The 21,668-nt window shown below is 32.8% G+C and overlaps 2 long non-coding RNA genes across 7 annotated transcripts; one reads left to right on the top strand and one right to left on the bottom strand.

The window, feature by feature from the left end:
* Window positions 1–10,335: 10,335 nt before the first annotated feature.
* On the top strand, window positions 10,336–13,188 carry LOC134255350 (uncharacterized). Of its 2 annotated transcripts, none has more exons than XR_009989520.1 (3): window positions 10,336–10,429; window positions 12,045–12,218; window positions 12,457–13,188. It is a non-coding gene; the product is annotated as an uncharacterized LOC134255350 (long non-coding RNA). The 2 variants fall into 2 exon arrangements; XR_009989521.1 differs by lacking the exon at window positions 10,336–10,429 and adding an exon at window positions 11,616–11,683.
* On the bottom strand, window positions 12,126–15,963 carry LOC134255351 (uncharacterized). Of its 5 annotated transcripts, none has more exons than XR_009989524.1 (7): window positions 15,863–15,963; window positions 14,869–15,018; window positions 14,226–14,370; window positions 13,296–13,590; window positions 12,846–13,041; window positions 12,521–12,691; window positions 12,126–12,248 (listed from the first exon to the last, which is right to left on the bottom strand). It is a non-coding gene; the product is annotated as an uncharacterized LOC134255351 (long non-coding RNA). The 5 variants fall into 5 exon arrangements; XR_009989522.1 differs by having other exon boundaries at window positions 14,238–14,370; XR_009989526.1 differs by having other exon boundaries at window positions 14,238–14,370; window positions 14,869–14,979.
* Between the last annotated feature and the right edge of the window lie 5,705 nt (window positions 15,964–21,668).

The following is a 21,668-nucleotide window of genomic DNA, read 5'->3' as shown; positions in this document are numbered from 1 at the left end:
TAAACCTTACACTATAGAAGTATATTAAAGCTTTTGGAATGAAGTCAGAGCGCTGAAGTAACAGTTGGCATTATAGTAGAGGCAGTACTTAATATGGATCTCTATCTTTCCCTGCATATCTCGAAATTTATTTCAAACAACAAATAGGCATTAGGCAAAGGTATATTATTTATGCAGCTGATCAACACTTAACTTGAAATCAAATAATATATAAAAAAAAGGAAGGGCAGACAAAAGAGTACATATGAAGAAAAACCGAAGCAACCAGAGTTCCTGAAAAAAAAAATTGAATAAAAAACACTGAGACCCTGGAAAATAAACCAAATAAAATTGCTGAAACACTGGAAAAGAGACAATCAGAACTTCATGTATGATCAAAGCAGTAATGAAAATAAAAAAAACAAAATTTGACCAAAAACTGTAAAAGATGAATATTACAACATAGCTGATGTTTTGGTTATAATTCGTCCTCCACATCCTGTAGGTAGGAAGTATTAAATAGATAACCCAGTGGGGAAGGAGGCTGTATGTAAAACAAAACAAATAAAATGAGATGTCCTTTGTGTTATCTTTTGTCTTTGGTGTTACAACTTCTTTTTGGACATACAAATACTTGAACATGCACCGATCAATGATTCTAGGTCCTATGATAGTAATCCTGCATTATTCATATACAACTTATTATTATTTTTTGTTGATGTTCACGTATCTTTATAATTAGACAATAATGTCTATGTTGTTACTTTTTAATCCTTGTTGTTACTAGTCGGACTCCAAATGTAAAAAGAAATGAAATCCCAAGCAATTTTTTTCTTAAAATCATATACTTACATTAACATCTATTAGATAATGCCATTGTTGTGCTTTTTGCGGGGGAAGGGGAACAAATTTATTATTTATTCTTAAGGTTTGAACAAAACGTCTTATGTGTTACTTTTATGTCCTTTGTGTTATGAAAATGTCCTTGGTGTTATTCAACCATTTTTTCTGAATTTATATTCTAAATCTTTCCACAATTTTATCAAAACTTGCTACACAAGCCTGCTGTCTTCTAATACGAAGTATATTTGCTAAGCCAGTGTTTCATGCTGAGGTAAAATGACGTATGCTTAAGTTATATTTGTAAAAATAACCAAATTTTATAATTTTAACAACTTTCAGCTTCATGTCATCTAAAATTTCTCTCTCAAGAACCCCCAGTTTGTTTTGATAGAATATTTTTGATTAGGATGTTTAGATTATGATTCTAGAAACCTTTAAAAGTTTTCGTTAGTTATTATTTTATTGCGATTTCTAAGTAAGTAACACCATGGACATTTATTGTTGGATGCATGTACTTATAGTGGATTTTATCGTAAATGTTGATAGAATTCTTAGTGTTTCAACATTATTTACGCATCTCTGATGTTTCATTACTAACATAAAACTTAAAAGTATTTAGTTCTCAGAATTTATTTTCTCTGAATTCTGTTGATGGAATCTGGACAAAATTTGAGAATGACCCACCTCATTGTTAATTTGTTTTGAGGGCTTATAGCAAAATGGATTCAAGTTTCATTATCTGCAAAAATTTCATACAAACGTGGATAATTACAATTTAATTTTTTTTTTAGATAATTGTTTGGATATTCCTACACGCTGTCGTTTTCACTCATTTTTAAAAATATAGGGTTACCTTTGAGTGTTTAACTTTTTTACTATAAAATGTTTCTTTAAAACAGTGTGAACTACCCCCGAAATGATTTTTATCAATTAAGCTATGTGTCTTAAAGTCAATAAAACATAATCAGTGATAATTTGTTGAATTTTCGCAAATTTACTTCGGTTGTTGTAAGTCATTGTTGCCAAGGAGGGTACCCATTTTTGATGCCCATAATATAATTTTTGTTCATTGAAATCCACTTGTTCACGTGTATATAAATCAGATATTGGTTGCTGTAAATTTCACATATTACAATCATCTGAAGTTTTTGGTCTTAATCGTAAGTTCTTTTGTAAAACGGGCCCCTGATACTTCTGTAAAAAAGTGGACACATAACACTGAACTGTGTAGCATATCGGATCTTGTACACGGAATATTTGGATGAATATACTTGTAAGCTGATTCAAGTTCCTTGACAACATGTAAGTGGATTTTTTTTATAACTAACACCAACTGATTTTCTATCATATCGAATTATCATTTGTGTATTAATCTTAGTTCAGGGGACTAAGAGGAACCAGCAATATTCTGCTCATTACAATGCATTATTACCAAATCTTGACAACAATATTTAAAGACATATTATAAAAAGTATACCCCTATTGTTGTTCCCCAAACCCCGGCAAGTGTTGGCGTTTCCATATGAGTAAAAAATTCTGGGAAGGGACGTTACACAACAAACAGACATGTGGCTTTTAACCAATATTATATTTTATCAGAGTTAAAAACTCTCTAACAAAATATACGTATGAATTCAAAAGCCAAGAAAATGAATATCATTTAAGTTTAAGTTTCAATTCATTATCAGAATCTTAAATATATAGGAAAGACGAACTTTCCAGGAAAAATGTAACATTCGCTTGGATGATATGAACACTGTGCCGGATAATTATGCCACTTCAAAAGTGGCATTTTGGCGCCCGCCAAATCCTCATTTCACATAAAAATCATGTATACCAAGTGGTAGACCATCACTCACAGAGTTCATAACTACCTTTGTTACAGGTAAATCTCACCTGTCAGGTGAGATAATCACCTTTGAACAAAAAATTCCCATGGGAAAAATAAAGTTCCTATAGGAAAAATAAAATTCCTGAGGGATATTATCAAAATCCTGCAGGATTTCTTAATTTCCTGTGGGATATTTAAGAAATCCTACAGGAAATTAAACTACTATGGGAGAATTTAATCTCCTGTAGGAATACAATTTCCTATAGGAGAGAGAAAAAATCCCTTAGGAAAAATATATCCCATAGGATTTCTTAAATTCCTGTAGGATTCTCTTTTTCAGTCAGAAACTCCTGTAGGAAATTTTTTCACTTTTGAATTATTTACTTGCTCCTAGGGGAGAAAAATATCCTGAAGGAAATTTTAAATTCCTATAGGATTTCTTCTTCTCCTATATGAATTTGATTCAACTGCATTTAGCTACAGCTAAAAATTAGAAATATACCTTATATTGTGTCAACATAGTCCAAAGAAAGAATCACTTTGAAAAAAATTTACAGATGAATATTGAACAGTGGGACGGACAACTTCGGAATGGACATTTTTCCGAACTTGTGCACCCTTTTCCTTTGAAGCTATCCTCTAGGAATTTTTTTAAAAAGGTGGGATTTTTCTACCTAAATGAATTTCTGAAATAAAAACATAGGTAATCAAAGATTACGAAGCTCACCTCGACGAATGTTATCAGTTAAAGTAATGCAAATCTCACATCATATTTTCTTAATATTTAGTATTCATCCCAATAACAATTAATTCTTGCAAGTTGTGTTTAACCCCTTACATGGCATATACACATTTCTATGCGTGTAGCGTGAAAAACATGTATAGTGTAAACAAATATTCATAACAGTTAATACTGCAGATATCAAGGACTTCAAGTTCTTTTGGATTGATCTGTTCCCAAAACTTAAACCTGGTCTCTTGTATGGAAAATATAGGTCAGATCCAGCATCCGAAGCAAGTCTGATAGTGTCCATCCTTAAATGCATTATCCATGCAAGTTTGGTTTAGCTAGGGCTTATAGTTACTTGGGAATGAAAATGTAGGTCAGATCCAGCATCCGCAGCAAGTCTGGTAGTGTCCATCTGTAGACACATCATCCATGCAAGTTTGGTTTAGCTAGGGCTTATAGTTACTTGAGAATGAAAATGTAGGTCAGATCCAGCATCCGAAGCAAGTCTGGTAGTGTCCATCCCTAGATACATCATCCATGCAAGTTTGGTCCAAAAAGGGCTTATAGATACTTGGAAATGAAAATGAAGGTCAGATCCAGCATCCGAAGCTAGTCTGGAAGTGTCCATCCCTAGATGCATTATCCATGCAAGTTTGGTCCAGGTTGGGCTTATAGTTCCTTGGGAATAGAACTGCTACAAAAACTTTAACCTGGTCACTCAACCTGAAAATGTAGGTCAGATTCAGCATCCGAAGCAAGTCTGGTAGTGTCCATCCCTAGATGCATCATTCATGCAAGTTTGGTCCAGGTTGGGCTTATAGTTTCTTGGGAATGGACCTGCTCCAAAAACTTTAACCTGCTCCAAAAACTTTAACCTGGTCACTTGTCTAGAAAGTATAGGTCAGATCCAGCATCCGAAGCAAGTCTGGTAGTGTACATCCCTAGATGCATCATCCATGCAAGTTTGGTTTAGCTAGGGCTTATAGTTACTTGGGAATGGACTTGCTCCTAAAACTTTAACCTGGGACGCCAACGCCGGGGGTATAGCATAAGCTCATCTCGACTTCGTCGAGGTGAGCTAAAAATGCAACATTTTCTGCCGGTGTTTGAGATATTTAGTGTCGAAAATAAAAACCCCATGAGGAAACATGTACATAAAATTACCCCATGAAAAAACCCACAAAAACCCAGTGGGGTTTAATATTCTCCCCATGGATCCACCAATTACAAGTTTAGATCTTTGTCACACATGACATATGAGCTTAATGTTTAAACTCAATTAATAATATCCTTAATTGATCCACCACAATTCAAACAAAATAAAATAAATATCCACTCCCCATGGATCCGCCACTTATAACTTTAGATCTTGATCACACATGATATGTAAGCTTAATGTTGAAATCAATTACCCATAATCATTTATATCCTTTGATCCACAACAAAAACTTAAACAAAATAAAATTATTATACACTCCCCATGGATCCACCACTGAAAAGTTTAGATCTCGATCACACATGACAATTATGAGCCTAATGTTTGAACTCAATATGAGCCATAATCATTAATATTCTTTGATCCACCACAATTTAAACAAAATAAAATTAATATCCACTCCCCATGGATCCACCACTTACAAGTTTATATTTTGATCACATATGACATATAAGATTAATGTTGAAATCAATTAGCCATAATGATTTACAGTATATCCTTTGATCCACAACAAATATTTAAACAAAATAAAATTAATATCCACTCCCCATAGATCCACCACTTATAAGTTTAGATCTCGATCACACATGACATAAAAGCTTAATGTTTGAAATCAATTAGCCATAATCATTAATATTCTTTTACCCACCACAAATATTTAAAAGTAATATCCACTCGAAGCTCCCCTTGGATCAACCACAACTATTATATAACATTAATTAATATCCACTCCCCCCTTGGACCCACCACTTTAAATTTAAGATCATGATCACACATGACATATAAGCTAAATGTCTGAAATAAATTAACCGTAATCATTGATCATTAATATTCTTTGATCCTGCATCCACCACAAATATTTTAAAAAGATTAATATCCACCCCCTTGGATCCACCACTTATAAGTTTAGATTTTGATCACATATAAAATATAAGTTAAATGTTCTAAATCAATTAACCATAATCATCACATGATCATTATTGATTCCTTTGACACATTATAAAAATCTAAAAATATATCTATCCACGCCCCTTGAATCCACCACAACTATCAAAACATTTATCAGTAAAATATACATGCCTTTGATCCACCACTTTATATCACACAAAGAAAAATTACCTAAATGTTTGAAATAAATTTGCAATAATCATTAGAATGAATTAGAATAATAATAAGAATGAAATTTAATTGCATCTGTATGTTTCTAATATCAGCAACAAAAAAAAAACAAACAAAAAACAGGTACAATGAACATGATGAAATAAGACAACATTTTTATAAAAGCATTCATAGATATACTACGGTACTTTATTTACTACTAGTAAGTTTTTGAAATTTATCACCATGATCACATCCACCAGCTCGACTATTAAAACTACATTGGATAACAAATCAATTAAGGTTTTACATAAATTATGTTCATAATAATTAATATTAGAATTTATATTTACATTTATATATGAAAGTCATTTTTGTGTAGACTCACTCTTAAACTCCAGGGAAGAACCTAATAAAGTTCAAACTATATAACAAAACAAAATATGTTGGGTATGACCTTATAAGAAAACTGAATTTTCATCCTGCATGGTGCAGTCAGGCGATATTGATCAATATCGCTTTTTTCATTGAAATAGATCTACATGCACGTCAAACTTGATTTTTTTTTCTTATGAATTTACTTAGACTTTCTAAATATAAATTATTCATTTATTGTTAATTAATTAAAAGAAGACCTAAATTTTTATAGAAAGCATTGCATCATCATGTCAAGGTCAGTCAATCCCTTTTACTGTATGGTTCTCTTGATTTTTGTCCTCCACTTTAGCGAATACAAAGAGTTTATTAATTGTATCTTAATATTCATCTGTCATCTGTAAATCTGTTGGTCTAGCAGTTCATCTGTCACAAAAACTTAAAACCTTGGTCAAAACTTTTGAATGAGATGAGATAGGGCTTTCGAAATGTTCAGATTATACATGCATTACCTGTGGCAATTCCTTTCTTAATGAACTAGTACATGTATGTATTTAATAATGATTTTGTCCATGATACCTTACCCTTGAAGTATGACCTACTTTTCAAAAATAATCAGTCTTCCATGGTACTTTTGATTTAGAAGACTTCAAGAGATAGGGATTTCATATTATACATGTGCATTAACTGTGGCATTATATTTCTGAACATGCTATGATTTCTGACCCCTTGATATTTACCTTCATGTTTGACCTAATTAAAAAAATGGTGCTACATTGAATTAACTCTTCAATGACATATGATAGGGCTTTCATATTTGACGTAATATGTCATATTATACAATTATTGAATTTTGATGAGGTCTACTTGTGACTATACAGACCTGGTCAGGTATTGGTTGACTGAGGTCGAAGTCAATAACCGTTTTATTAAATGATCAGGAATTTTACCACACTTTTGACATTTTCGTTCTTGTCTACATCAAATAAAAACACTCATAATAAAATGCAAAGTGTAACAAAACTTTCACATGTTGTTATACTTCAATAGCTTAAACTAGTTAAAAATGGAAAACAATATTATTAAACAATCAATACTCAACCATTTTATTTTATTATCAAAAGTGTTTAATCTCCTTGGTACTGGCGTCTGACATGTTTACATTCACACCAACACATGCTTAAAAACACGCAATCTGATTGGTCAAAAAACTGTAAACACATCTATGGTTGATCAAGAGGAGAAACCCGAATAAACCCCCCCCCCCAGAATGTAGACATATGAGGTGAAGTCACTCTGATCGAGGTACGTCTCAGGAAATGGTGTCTATACCAATCAGAGAGCACCAAAATTCCTGATCATTTAATCCAAATACTATTATAACATCTCACCAGGTATGAATTATTCACATGATACAGAAAAATAAATTAAGATTCCATAATAAGGTATTTCCATACATATCGTATGATTGGTTCTTTGTTTTTGATGTGATAATTTTTGGTTCATACAGTTTTTTAAAAAAAGAAAAATAGAGATTTCACATTCATACCACTGCAGCAGTTGAACAGATCCACCATTGTGAGTACCCCATAAAAGTACACCCCCCTCCCCCATTTGGGGCTTAATTTTTTTGAATTTATTCCCAATGACTGACTTTTATTAAATTCATAAATATACAATGAACTTGAACTTGATTAACCTTAGACAGGCACAATGTGTCATTATGATCTAACTGATATATCTCAGTTGACAAAGTTGCAACTTGTGGGGAAAATATTCCATGCCAAAACATATTCCTCCTCCCTTGGGTAAGACAGTAAACTAATAAACGTGATAAAAATTTCATTTTTGACCATGTATACACCCCAAAAATCTCCAGTCTCTATGTGGTAATATCTACCACATACACTGTATGATACAGCACCCTGATTCCATTTTGCCAGAAATAACCCCCAATTAAATTCATAGCATGTTAATACAGTGTAATAGGCTATTCTCTTTAGAGAAGTGGACTGGATGTAGGCGAAAGCCTGTCCACTTCTCTAAAGAAAATATGTAATAGGCTAGTAATACTTACATCACTCATCAGTTTCGTACACAAACTTTCTTCAGACACTGACTGACAGCAGAATTCCAATGGACATGGGGATGATGTAAATGGAGTAATTCACACACGCTAAATCAATCAAACTGATTTAAAAACTTGCGTGAATTAACCCTTGTTAAAATAAAGTTAACTTCTTACTTCCATGACATCCAGACAGGTGGTCTTCTTGTAAAGCGCTCATTTGACTTTGACCAAGTGTTCACTAAAAGGCCGAATTGACTTTTGACATAGTGTTCAGTCCGAATAGATGATAACCCAAAAGCAGTAGATTTATTTATTTTTGTTGTTGGAATTTTTAAATTTTCTTATATCAAATGTATATTAACTGCTCAATCTGGTCTATTTTCATTTTAATATTTTTTTTCTCATGATTAATTTACCGTTACAAGCATATGTTACTTTTTCTATTGAAAATGTTCATTGAAGTATAGTTACCCCCCCCCCCCTCCCCCCCGGTTAATACTACGGTAAAGTAATATAAGGGAAATGTAGAATTGTATGCAAAAAAAAAAAAAAATGGTACAGAAAGAAGTTGGCATCTGAAAAAGTGGCCTCTAACACCCCCCCCCCCCAATAGGATTTTCGAGTTTAGGCAATTTTTTTTTTTTTGTGGTTTTTTTTTTTTTTTTTTGCTTGTCAACTTTTCCAGTGCACGTAAGTAAAAAATAAAAATCAATTGTCTAACTCCCCGTTTGAAAAACGATGCCACGTGCTTGAAACATCAGTTTATTTATTTTTTATTTCCATGATTTTTTTTTTTAATTGAAAGATTTAACTATCAATTTTCAAATGTTTTGTGTTGTGCCAGATGGTATAAAAACATGCTACATTGCTATTCGATAGAATAAATTTTATACATTTTATTCTATATAAATAATTTGAATCCCATATTGCTAATGCATGGAAATCGCATATATATTAGGTATGATAGAGGGGCACATATATTCAACCATTGTTTACTTCGGCGCACAGAGAATGTTCGAACCACTCTATACACATGCAGAGGATAGAAAATCTATTGTAAGATTCACCCTCAGGGCTGTTTTCCGAGGGGTATACATATACGCACATGTGTACGTATATAAATTATTACAGGATTCGGATCCACGCATAAATACTGACACCTGCCATTTCTTATTTATACTGCATAATAATAGTCGTCCAGTCCCGTCTTCGAGCACTTATACATGTACTTTCAAAATGTTAATTTCAGATTTTAAAATTATGGTTTCTAATAATATAAATAGATATCATTTCTACCTCAACTGAGGAAGCATACAAAAGATCGCAAGCATGTTTTGCTTGTTTTTGAAATTGAAATCAACAATTAAATCTGTTTATTTTTTTTTTCATAGATTTTAAACTCTGGACATATTTTATTTTAAATGTCAGTTTGTTCAAAAGTGTAGCGGACAGTATTTAGGGAACTTATAATGCCTCACTAGTGAGCTAGCTTTTCTGGTGATGCGGTAGAGTCTCCCTCTATTTCAGGCAAGTTAAGCAACGGCGAGCCTGTTTAACCCTTGGATGGGTGACCGCTTCACGTTACAAAAGTAAAAAGCAATAAGTGATGGGGGTGGAATATCTAAATATAAATCTGGGGCGTGTAGATATTGTTTCTCGAAAGTTAGCAGAAGGGGATGAGTATACTTAACTCCAAACTCTAGTTGCTTTGATATTAATCAAATATAATTTGAGATTATGAAAATAAGATAAAACCAAGAATTTTGATTAAATTTCCGTGAAATCCAACTCGGGTGAAAAGAACACAAAAAAATTCACATTCAGTATACATGTACATTAATATATATTAAATTATCCCATGTTTCCCACTTTTGTTGATGTCCCTGGCATATACTCTTCAAACTAGACAGTGATTCCTTATATTTCCATTTCATTGTGAAATAAATTGTAGACTTAGACATTTAAAATGTAGACAAATATATAATTAAGACACCCTCGCTCAAAAAGATGGACCATCGGACCTATATGTCACTTTTAACAAAATATATGAAATATATACACAAATATTACGCATGGCATTTTTTATACAACAGAGATTGCCTGTGCATGTATGAAAGGTTTAAATATTTTGACGTCTGCCTAGGAAACTTTGTTAAAAGAAAGGTTACAGCGTTAGTGCATAGTCTGGTCCCCTTCCCACAATTCCGTTCGCGCACTCTCTACATTGAGGTCAGGCATCGGTTGATTCACTGTAAGACGTTGCGCAATTTCAAAATGGCGGACAAAGTAAGTAACCATCTCGAGAAATAATTGCTCATACCTATTTGTTTTACATCATGACAACTTATTTCATCAATGCTGACTGTTAACCAATGTTGTTTTCTATTTATTTTTTTATTCATTTGATTTATTTTACGTAAATTTACACTGTTATCACTGGATTAAAAAATGTTTACATTTTTAGAACGTGGAGGTAGTCAAAATTGACCCCCAATATTTCCTTTGTCGTGGACCGACATCAAAATTTTATTGTCTAGTCTAATGTATATATGAATGATCTATGTTAGGATATACAATGTTTTATATGTCGCTCCTTATTTAATACAGTAAAAGCACCCCAGATTTTTTATCATAATTCTATCAACAATTAGCATGTGCTCTGGCCAACTATTGCATATATTTGACATAAAACAAAGGTTTAACGCTTCTGTATTGTTTGCATTTTGCTTGTTACACACATCACAACAATTCACACTCACAATCTCAAACTGTTATCCAAAGCATCCAGTCAGAAACTGTCTTCTGAAGGTGTTACACCTAACAAATTTTTTCATGTTATAATCTTGAGTTTGATTTTTAGTCAAGAAATTTTTTTCTAAATATTTTACAAATTATTGACGATTCCCTAATACACATACATTTATATTTGTCTTAGATATTTTTATATCTTTTTTTTAAATTGTATAATGCTGTGGAATTATTTTGATGTGACTGTGGAGGTCAGTTTTTGTGGACAGACATAAATATATAAATTTGTTTTGTGGACAGGACATAATTTATAAAGGTTAACCAAATAATAATTAAATGAATCTGTGGACTTATAAAATATCCAAATAAGCATTTGTGGATATAAAAATGTAGCTGATTCACTTGATGTTCAATCCAAAAATGTTAGTCCTCCTTCCTCAAACAATGATGATTCCATAGAAGAATAACTGCAGAACTGTAGCTCTCCAAAAAAATATTTTGACAGACCTGAGAGCTACAGTGCCACCCACTGAAAGAACTGTATATTTATTGTGCACAAAATTTGTGCTTGCTTCTGTTTTAATTCTTCCTTACTTCTCTTAGTATCAAGTACTCTCGTAGTTTACGACTGCATGAAGCATTGCAAGACCGAAATATTTTGCAAACCAAAATGGTAGTATAAATAGACGAAATTTTCGATGATGTCAATTTCAGGTCCAGAAGGGCTACTAACATCAATTATAAGGAATGTTTTGTTGTGAAAACAGTGAAAGAATATGTTAGGGACACATGGTTAGTAATATTTTGAGATGACGGTTTAAAAACATGGAGAAATAAATCAGGAAACATTTCTTGTGCGCAATATATATACAGTTTTTTTTTCAATGGGTGGCACTGTAGCTCTCAGGTTTGCCCCCAATATTTTTTTTCAGAGAGCTACAGTTCTGCAGCTAATAGAAAAATAGAGCTCTACCTGTCTAAAATAGACAAAGTAAATCCTCATTATTTTTCCATGAATTAAGACTTCTGCTATGCAAAGTAAAATAATACTGTGCTTTTTGCTATCATGATTTTATTACAGCTTGTTTAATAACAGATTTTAAATAAGTCTCAGAATCAATTACTTTGAATATAAAACTCTTTGACACTACAGGATAACTGATGCTGCATGTGAAAAGAAGATATGAAACAAAAGCCCGTGAGAAAATGTCAACATGAATCATTTATGAATGAAGATGGAGTCTCTAGCCTAAAATTTCTTGAGATAATCAGTGTTGCCTGGTTCATCCAATGAATCAGAATGATCACTCCATTTGCAGACTATCAGGTATTCTTTGGTTCTGTCAATACTTTGGACCTGAAAAAAAATATTGATTCAACATTTTTTAAATCTGACATACAGATTTCAGTGTATGAAAATACTTTAAGAAAGTCTGTCAGTATGTAAAGAAAAATTTCAAGGTATAATAAAATTCAGATCATGCTTATCATATTACATGTACAAGTAACATGAACTGTTTACCAATTTAAAAAAATGCATTTACATGGTCATTTCTCATTTTCAGGTTCCAATCTGAAGTATACAAGGGAAGAGTAAAATCTTTTTCATTCCTATTTACAAACACTTACTAGATCCAGAAGAATATCCTGATTGCTTTGTGTACCATAAGATGAATTTCAATCTGACACATAATTCTGAAAAATTGAGTGGAACACCATGATCACTGGATGGTCTTCTTCAAGCTGGCATGTCTTTGTCACAATATCTTGACTCTGCATTGTCATCAAAACTTTGCATTCCTTAAAATACAAAGACAATTTTTATAAACTAAAACAACAGACTTGATAAAAAGGCTAATATCAAAAAAAACATGTCATTATTTACCCTTTTTTTTTCATTTTTAATTATTTTATGAAATTAAAACTCTTGCGAAAATTAGAACCTGCGACTTACTGTCAAGCAGAGGTGTCCAGAAATAAGATAAACGGCTCTTTTGATGGTAGGATAACCAGATGATGTAGATCAGTCACTGGGACAACAGAAATAGAACCTCTGTCGGCCGTGAAGTCACCTTCAGGAAGAATGCGGCGAATATCTGAATGCTATGGATTCATGGTTTCATCATACTGTATATATCCACCACTGAAGCCTAAGATATAAATGTTACAAAGTATTTATAGTGATCATATTTCTGGTATTCCTAAAAAAAATGGTTTTATCTTCTTTTTTTTATTGATATGCACCACTGTGACAGCAAATTTTAAGTATTTTGTGAATAAAAAAATTGAATCCACAGCTTTTGATTTAATTTGATTGTGTAATGGTTACAATTGTTTGTTTACATTTGCTTGAAAATTTAATTATAATTAGAAATAGCGGTAAATCTATTTCTGCATTATTTACCAATGGGAAAAACCCCTCCTTAGCGGTTGCCGGTAGATACAATATTTTCCTGCAGGCCAGCTTGGCGAAATTGTATTTTCTTCCGTTTTCTTCTTAGTACAAAATTTGTAAAATGTAAAGGTGGGCTTTGAAATGATGTCAGCATTAAATGTGGAACTTGTGTGGTCCATCCTGGTGTCTTTAATATGATGTGTAAAACTGCCTTCATAAAACCCACTGGGACAGCCAGTTACGTGTATCCAGGTACTTAATCTGGTAAAGGTGTCAGATGGCCATTTTGTTGAAATCATTCGATCTGAAGAAATAAATATTAGGTACCAAAAGCTTTTCTGAAATTAATTCATCTTATTCTTTAATCTCTATAAGATATACATGTATTTTTGTTACATTTGCCTCCGTTTGGCTAGGCTGAAGTAAGGACTTATTTGACCTTGACCGTGTCTTGGAGGAATAACATAAAATAGTCATGATGGAGCTTTTGGCACTCCAAACTTTTATGCCAAGTATGCAGATTCAATTTGATGTAAAATAATAAGGGAATTTTTGAAAATAAAAGAACATTTTTTAATTTTAAAGTTTGTACAATTTTCTATCATCACTGGACTTTCAGAAAAGTGTGGCATTCTCGACACTACATGTACGTAGTTAAAGTATCCCAAATGGCAAATAGATTCTCATTTGTTAAGAAATTAATAAATCAGAACTTTAAATTTTTGTTGACGACGATGAAATGACCTAAGTCGTACCTCTTTGCTGTGCGAAATGCTGTTAATGAGTATTTATTACACTCGTTGACATTCTCCCAAATTTTTTCCCATATATATTACAACAGTGAATGAAAGCTTTGTAAATTTCAGATGCTTAATATGTAACATTCAGAACACCACACCTTATTGAAAGCCCAAGGATAACAGAGAGTTGTATATGTACTAAGTTAAATACCCCCCATCAAAATGGGTCGGACATCCGGTATAGAGATCCAGACCCTCGGGACAGCAACAAGTACACGTGTCCTTGACAAAAGCGGGGTTACCAGAGTTGGCACAGGTCAAAGAGAAACTGGTACACTTCAGACCTATAAACAGAATATAGTAAACTGAACATAAAGCGAAGAGCATTACCTAATACAGTAAAACTCAGTTTTACAGAAATTACATCCTATATCCTTTTAAAATTCCTTACATCCATTTTATTCATTATATATAAGGAATTTGCTTAATTTATATTGCTGAGAATACAAGATAACTTCCCTATTGTGTGAATTCACAATATTCATCATCGCATATTTGTATTTAACAAGTTTAACTGTATGAACTTTGACTTGCTTTTTGAGTCCTGATATACACCATATTAATTTGCATATTATTCCTTTTGTAAATCTGTAAAATAATTAATTTATAATTAATTTGACTTACTCTCCTTGTAGCTAATATCATTTGAACTGATAAATCTGTTTCACGGTAATATCATTGTTGTCTGTTCATTTGTACTTACAATAAGATTGTAACCACGCAATGACTTGGAGAAAAGGACAAACATTATACGGTGTGCAAGATTAATTTAAACGAATTACTCTTCAAGTTTAAACTGTAAGCTGTAGAGGGGTTGTTCCTGTTGGGCTTCCATGCTCTCTTTTGGCTGACCATCATGTCTTTAATACAGGGGATTAAATGTTTTCAGTATCCTGGTAAATTTTATGAAATGCAATGAACGATGGAAAAGCCTAAAAAAACCCATACAAAATAGAGATATTAATGATTATCTGAAAGCTATAATGAACCTGTTACAATATAAAAAGGATTGGTACATTTTTCAAAATGTATTGCCTTGGCAAGTTGGCATTACAGTTGTATGAAAAATTATTATGTATGCAAGGATATTAATAGATTGTGGTGACCTACCAAACTAGCACCACCTTTAACTGCTAAACATCTGTATAGTGGTGGGATTCACTTCCACAAGCCTTCATGAAAATTACATGTTAGATTCATGCTATCATGTAAATATTATGCTGGATAAAGTGGAAGGAAATTACGGTACCAGCTAGGGGAATCATAATAAAACAAAATAATACACAGGGGTTTAATCCCTCCCCCTTTTCAACTTATATGATGATTGCATGGACAGCAAAATGCAAACGATATAGAAGCGTTAAACCTTTGTTTTATGTCAAATATATGCAATAGTAGGCCAGAGCACATGCTAATTGTTGATAGAATTATGATAAAAAATCTGGGGTGCTTTTACTGTATTAAATAAGGAGCGACATATAAAACATTGTATATCCTAACATAGATCATTCATATATACATTAGACTAGACAATAAAATTTTGATGTCGGTCCACGACAAAGGAAATATTGGGGGTCAATTTTGACTACCTCCACGTTCTAAAAATGTAAACATTTTTTAATCCAGTGATTACAGTGTAAATTTACGCAAAATAAATCAAATGAATAAAAAAATAAATAGAAAACAACATTGGTTAACAGTCAGCATTGATGAAATAAGTTGTCATGATGTAAAACAAATAGGTATGAGCAATTATTTCTCGAGATGGTTACTTACTTTGTCCGCCATTTTGAAATTGCGCAACGTCTAACAGTGAATCAACCGATGCCTGACCTCAATGTAGAGAGTGCGCGAACGGAATTGTGGGAAGGGGACCAGACTACGTTAGTGCAGTGTCTATGGAAAGGCAGCTTCCAACTGAATTCTCCATGTAATTCTGGTATCGGTGTAAATCTGTGAATCCCCAAGTAGTAACAAAGTGCGCGATTCTGTACCATCTCAATGCAGTGATAGTTTCGAAGACCCCATATTTCACTACAATAGTCCAAAACTGGTGCTACATAATTCAGAAAGTTTTTTCGAAAGTTGAAATCCCTATATCTTTATTTTGAGGAATTTTGGAAACCATCCCTCCGAAAGCACGTCCTCCTGCTTTTGACAACGTATCGGCATTATTTTGGAAAGTAAGCTTTTCATGGAATATAACACCAAGATATTTGTAATCCGACCTGTATTGTAGATCCTCGTTTACGGAAATGCATTACTGCTGATTTTTCATATTTATACGCAAGTAACTAGATAAGTCAAATATATAAACCTCCGATTTAATGCAATATCAAATGTATATATTAGTTTGGTTATATATGTTTTAAAGTTGGAGGAAGATGATCAGAAGCATACATTATACATACCTCTGGGATGTTTTGTAATATTACATTTTAATTAAAAATTAAGCCTTATATTTTCAAAAAGAGCAACCATTAACTGATTAACATGTTATAATTAATAACAATTGGTACAGTGTTCTCTTAAACGACCCTTACTTTTATCTATATATTTTATACACTTCTCAACCCTTTATTGTCGCCTCTGTGAAAGTCTACGTACAGGTGCGCGATAAACTGGCTTGATTTTGAATTGTCTGAGAGATTAAAGAAATTCTAGCACAAACGAGTTTTTTGCTTGTAGAAACGGTTATAAAGGGTTTGGAGGCGTCTGAAATATACATATTTATTAAAAACGTGTCTAGAATCATTATGCATGGACAGGTTGGTGATTTACAAATTTTGGAAAGTTGAGAAATTCTCCCCAACAGTGCGAAAAATACTTTTATTACACGTTTTTTTTTTTGCATTACAGGGTCTGTAGCGTTATGTCAAATCTTAAGATATTAAACCATAACGCTACAGTTCTGCGGCTAAATACATGTTTTTAATCTTCATATAGCTGAATGGTTCTTGTGTGAGATATGTCGTCCAAGATATCTGTTGAATTTTGGTGAGTGATTTGCCGTAATTGAAAGTCCAATGATAAAATGGAATACATGTATAACACATAAGAAATTATCACCAACGGCTTGAATTACAAAAGATTCCCTTTTCGCATGTGTTATCTTCGTAAATACCAGTACATATATGGAAACAATATACACTATGCTATAATTAGTACTTGAATTAAATCGAATTTCCTCTTACGTCTGTCTTTATTCCTAATGGAAAGGTGAAAAATAACGAAAATATGAATATATTATCATCACTCTTTTACTTTTTCATCGACGTAAAAAAATTAATTAAAGGACAAAATACATAATTACAAAATTAACACATATAGTCATTATTAAGGATCATTGTTCACAGTGAGGAACTTTTATATTGAAAATACATGATTTAGTCTATCTTCCATGATTTTGCCCCGCGCTTACTTCATAATTACATGTTTCATATGTGTTTTTCTTTTTTTTTCTTTCTCTCCCTTTTCATATTCTGATTATGTACTTCATATATTCTTGAACCTCTGACCTGCATTGATGTAAATATATAGTTTTTCATTATCCTCATCATGTACCATGTATTTGAAATGATTTTGAGTGAATATAAATGAACTTGAACGAGTAAGATAATTACTTATTAGTACATAGTCTATACCAAAGTCGGTAGATAGGGGAAATATGAGCCTGGGGAGTAGCGCCGAATGGGCTAGCTGGGATTACTAAAGAAGTACTAACAGTGTATATACACTGTTACGCACGCCTGAACTTCAACGATAGCCCTAAACATGGTAAACATCAACAGGGCTAAACAGTGTATATACACTATTACGCACGCCTGAACTTCAACGATAGCCCTAAACATGGTAAACAGCAACAGGGCTATGTCAGTCAACGTAATGTAAGGGGAGGGTGTAAAGAGAGAGATTCAATGCTATATTTGAATAATAACTAAAAAATCATTCCCAAATTATTTTCGTCCTTTCATAATTATACCATGTTTCTTCAACATTTAAAAAAAAGTTATAGACTTGACATAATTACGGTACTAGGATTGCGGAATGGTTTCTTGTCCAACCAATTATGAAATAATTAATTTACTCCTAACAGAGACATATAAGAAATATTTTATGAAATTTAATCTGTTACAATTATTCCAAAGGTGTAATAATGTCAAAAGAAGTCATACCCAAGATAATTTTTTTTTCATTCAAAATTGATAATCGAGTGAAATTATTATATTCAGTTACCTGCGCACTTATAATCGGCGATAAATTTCACTAATTATGACTATCTCAGTATAATGTGAATATAGTAGACAGAACATGATGATAAGCAAAGAAAAGACAGGTTTTAGATTGCTAACGGATCTAAAGAGGTAAAGGCTAAAATATGTCACGAGAAAGCAAAGAGTACAATAGCGGAAAAAAGCTGTATAATTCATGTAATTTGTCATCGGAAAGCACGATTTTTCTCGCGGTAAGCTGTTTTGAATCGCGAAAAAGAGATACTGCGAGTCTCAATCCTGTAGCTTTCGCTGAATATTCAGCGAAAGCTACAGGACTGGATGAGGGATGAGAAAGAAGTGAATAGACCCCCCATCCTGATAACTATATGCGTGTGAACGATGAACGATGGACATCGATCTTCTTAAGGACATACACAACGTACCTTACCTACTGATAATTTTCCAAGATATTCTGAATTTAAACTTATAATATCATTACATGTTTTTAAACAAAAAATCAGCATGTGTTACCAGGGGTTTTGAAAAGATATCGAATTTTGAAAATTTTTTCATTATTCAAATAAAAATGTATAAAAATTATAAAACATGAATTCCAGATTTTTTTTTCATCGAAATTTTTTTTAGAAGAGGTGTACAAATCCATATATAGACTTTAAAAATATTGCACACAGGTCCTTCATTTAGTGGAACTCTTCAACTCCAGGGAAGAATCCAAAAAAGTTCAAACTACGTTGCATATGACCTTAAACGCGCATAGACATATTTTCTCAAAACATATTAATTAAAGATCTTATTTTATCTAAAAATTTATTGAAACTTCAAAGAGCTAAGTTCACGAAGTGCAAAAATCCGCCTAGTCATCGAAATAAGTGAAACTTGCTGAAATTATACTCGAAGATTTGTATATTGTAAAACATTTTAATTTTTAAGAATATCTTTTCTGGTTTTCTTTTTACAGCCGTTTCAATTTAGCATTGTTTTCTTAATCAATGCTGTCACGTCATTACGTTGACGTTATGTGCTTCAACGCCGTGACGTTGACGTTTTGCATTAAAATAACACATAAACGTTTATGGAATAAAATTCCAACAATGTAGACCATTCTTCAAAATTTTAAAATTTCAGGACAATGTTTCTCTGAATTTTTTAAGAAGTTCTGAAAAATGGATTGTTTTTTTTAATTTATCTGTAATTCAAAGAAATGAGAACTTTTTGTTATATATTTATAAAATAATGATTGAGTGGAATAACCGTGGATACATGCAACACCTTTTAAATGAAAATAAGGGGCAGATTAAGTTGAACACCAACACAAAGTGTTAATCTATCATATCTGAGTAAAACTGAATTTTTTGTAGTAAAATATATACTATGGTAGTCATGGAGGAAACGGATTTTAATATCCTTAAATAAGTTATTATATGGTCCTACGGCATACAAACTTAAAAAATAGAGATTTTGACAAAGAATAGACAAGTGTTCTTTAATAACGAAAAAACAGCATGCTCAAAAAAAAAAATTCTTAATTAGAAATGAATATGTTTGTAGTTAAATCATCATTTATTATATTGTCATTTAAAGAGTTCGCTGCACTTCCTTAATTTATCTCATTTCCTGAACATTTGATACATGTATGTACACAGTTTTTACATGTAATACACGAAAAATAGTGACAATATTGAAGGCTACATATCTTACGCACACAGAGCATAATATATATTTAGGACAGACAACAATAGTCGACTTTTAAACAAAATTGATGCAAAGCAGGCACACGTAGCATCGTCTTTGAAAGTGTGGGGGGGGGGGCAGAGAATTTTTTTTCACTTGCAAAAAAAAAAAGAAGAAAAAAAAAGAAAAAAAAATTACTCAAACTCGAAAATCCTATTTTTTAAAAAAAGAGCAAAACGAAAACACAAGATTTCCAAAGTATTAAAATCATAAAAGTTAAAAAACAAGATAACCACCATATTCGCTAGCTAAGGGCTTGAGAAGATGGTTAAACGGAAATAGCACGTAAACCAATTATTATTATACCCCCCGCTTGAAAAGCGGGAGGGTATATAGTAATCGTTAATTCCGTCCGTCCGTCCGTCTGTCCGTCCGTCCGGGTTTGCAGTCTAATTTTACAATTTGACTATCTTAATGAAGAGTACCCAAGAAGAATTGGACAAGTAAACATTACCTGTTGGGTTTTATTCTAGTGTTGGGATGTAATATCCAAGAGGAGTTGAACCAATGTCCAATACCTATTGGGTTTTCTTTCTTATGAAAAAAAATTTGAGTAACCCAAGAAGAATGTCCAATAACTTTTAATTTATATACTATTGAAGGGATGAAGATATCCAAGAAGAATTGGACAGGTGTCCTTTACATATTGGGTAGTATTCTTATGAGGAGATTCCCAAGAATTAGACAATTGTCCATTGCCTGTTGGGTGGGATGTAGATATCCAAGAGGAGTTGGACAGATGTCCATTACCTGTTGGGTGGTATTCTGATGAAACAATTCAAGAAACCCAAGAAGAATTGGACAAGTGTCCATTACCTGTTGGGTGAGATGTAGATATCCAAGAGGAGTTGGACAGGTGTCCATTACCTGTTGGGTTGTATTTTGATGATGCAATTCAAGAAACAAAAGAATTAGACAAGTGTCCATTGCTTGTTGGGTGGGATGTAGATATCCAAGAGGAGTTGGACAGATGTCCATTACCTGTTGGGTGGTATTCTGATGAAGCAATTCAAGAAACCCAAGAGGAATTGGACAAGTGTCCATTACCTGTTGGGTGGTATGTAAATATCCAAGAGGAGTTGGACAGGTGTCAAATACCTGTTGGGTTGTATTTTGATGATGCAAATCAGGAAACCAAAGAATTATACTAGTGTCCATTGCTTGTTGGGTGGGATGTAGATATCCAAGAGGAGTTGGGCAGATGTCCATTACCTGTTGGGTGGTATTCTGATGAAGCAATTCAAGAAACCCAAGAAAAATTGGACAAGTGTCCATTACCTGTTGGGTGGGATGTAGATATCCAAGAGGAGTTGGACAGGTATCCATTACCTGTTGGGTTGGTTTATTGATGAGGAGATTCAAGAAACCCCAAAAGAATTGGACAAGTATCCATTTCCTGTTGGGTGGGATGTAGATATCCAAAAGGATTTGGACAGATGTCCATTACCTGTTGGGTGGTATTCTGATGAAGCAATTCAAGAAACCCAAGAAGAATTGGACAAGTGTCCATTACCTGTTGGGTGGGATGTAGATATCCAAGAGGAGTTGGACATGTGTCCATTACCTGTTGGGTTGTATTTTGATGAGGAGATTCAAGAAACCCAAATAGAATTGGA

The sequence above is a fragment of the Saccostrea cucullata genome, unplaced genomic scaffold, assembly GCF_032062105.1.
Source record: "Saccostrea cucullata isolate Sc308-1 unplaced genomic scaffold, CSIRO_AGI_Scuc_v1 ctg1561, whole genome shotgun sequence".
Classification (NCBI taxonomy): Eukaryota; Metazoa; Mollusca; class Bivalvia; order Ostreida; family Ostreidae; genus Saccostrea; species Saccostrea cuccullata.
The sequence above is the reverse complement of the archived record's forward strand: the minus strand, read 5'-3'. Positions and strand labels throughout refer to the sequence as shown.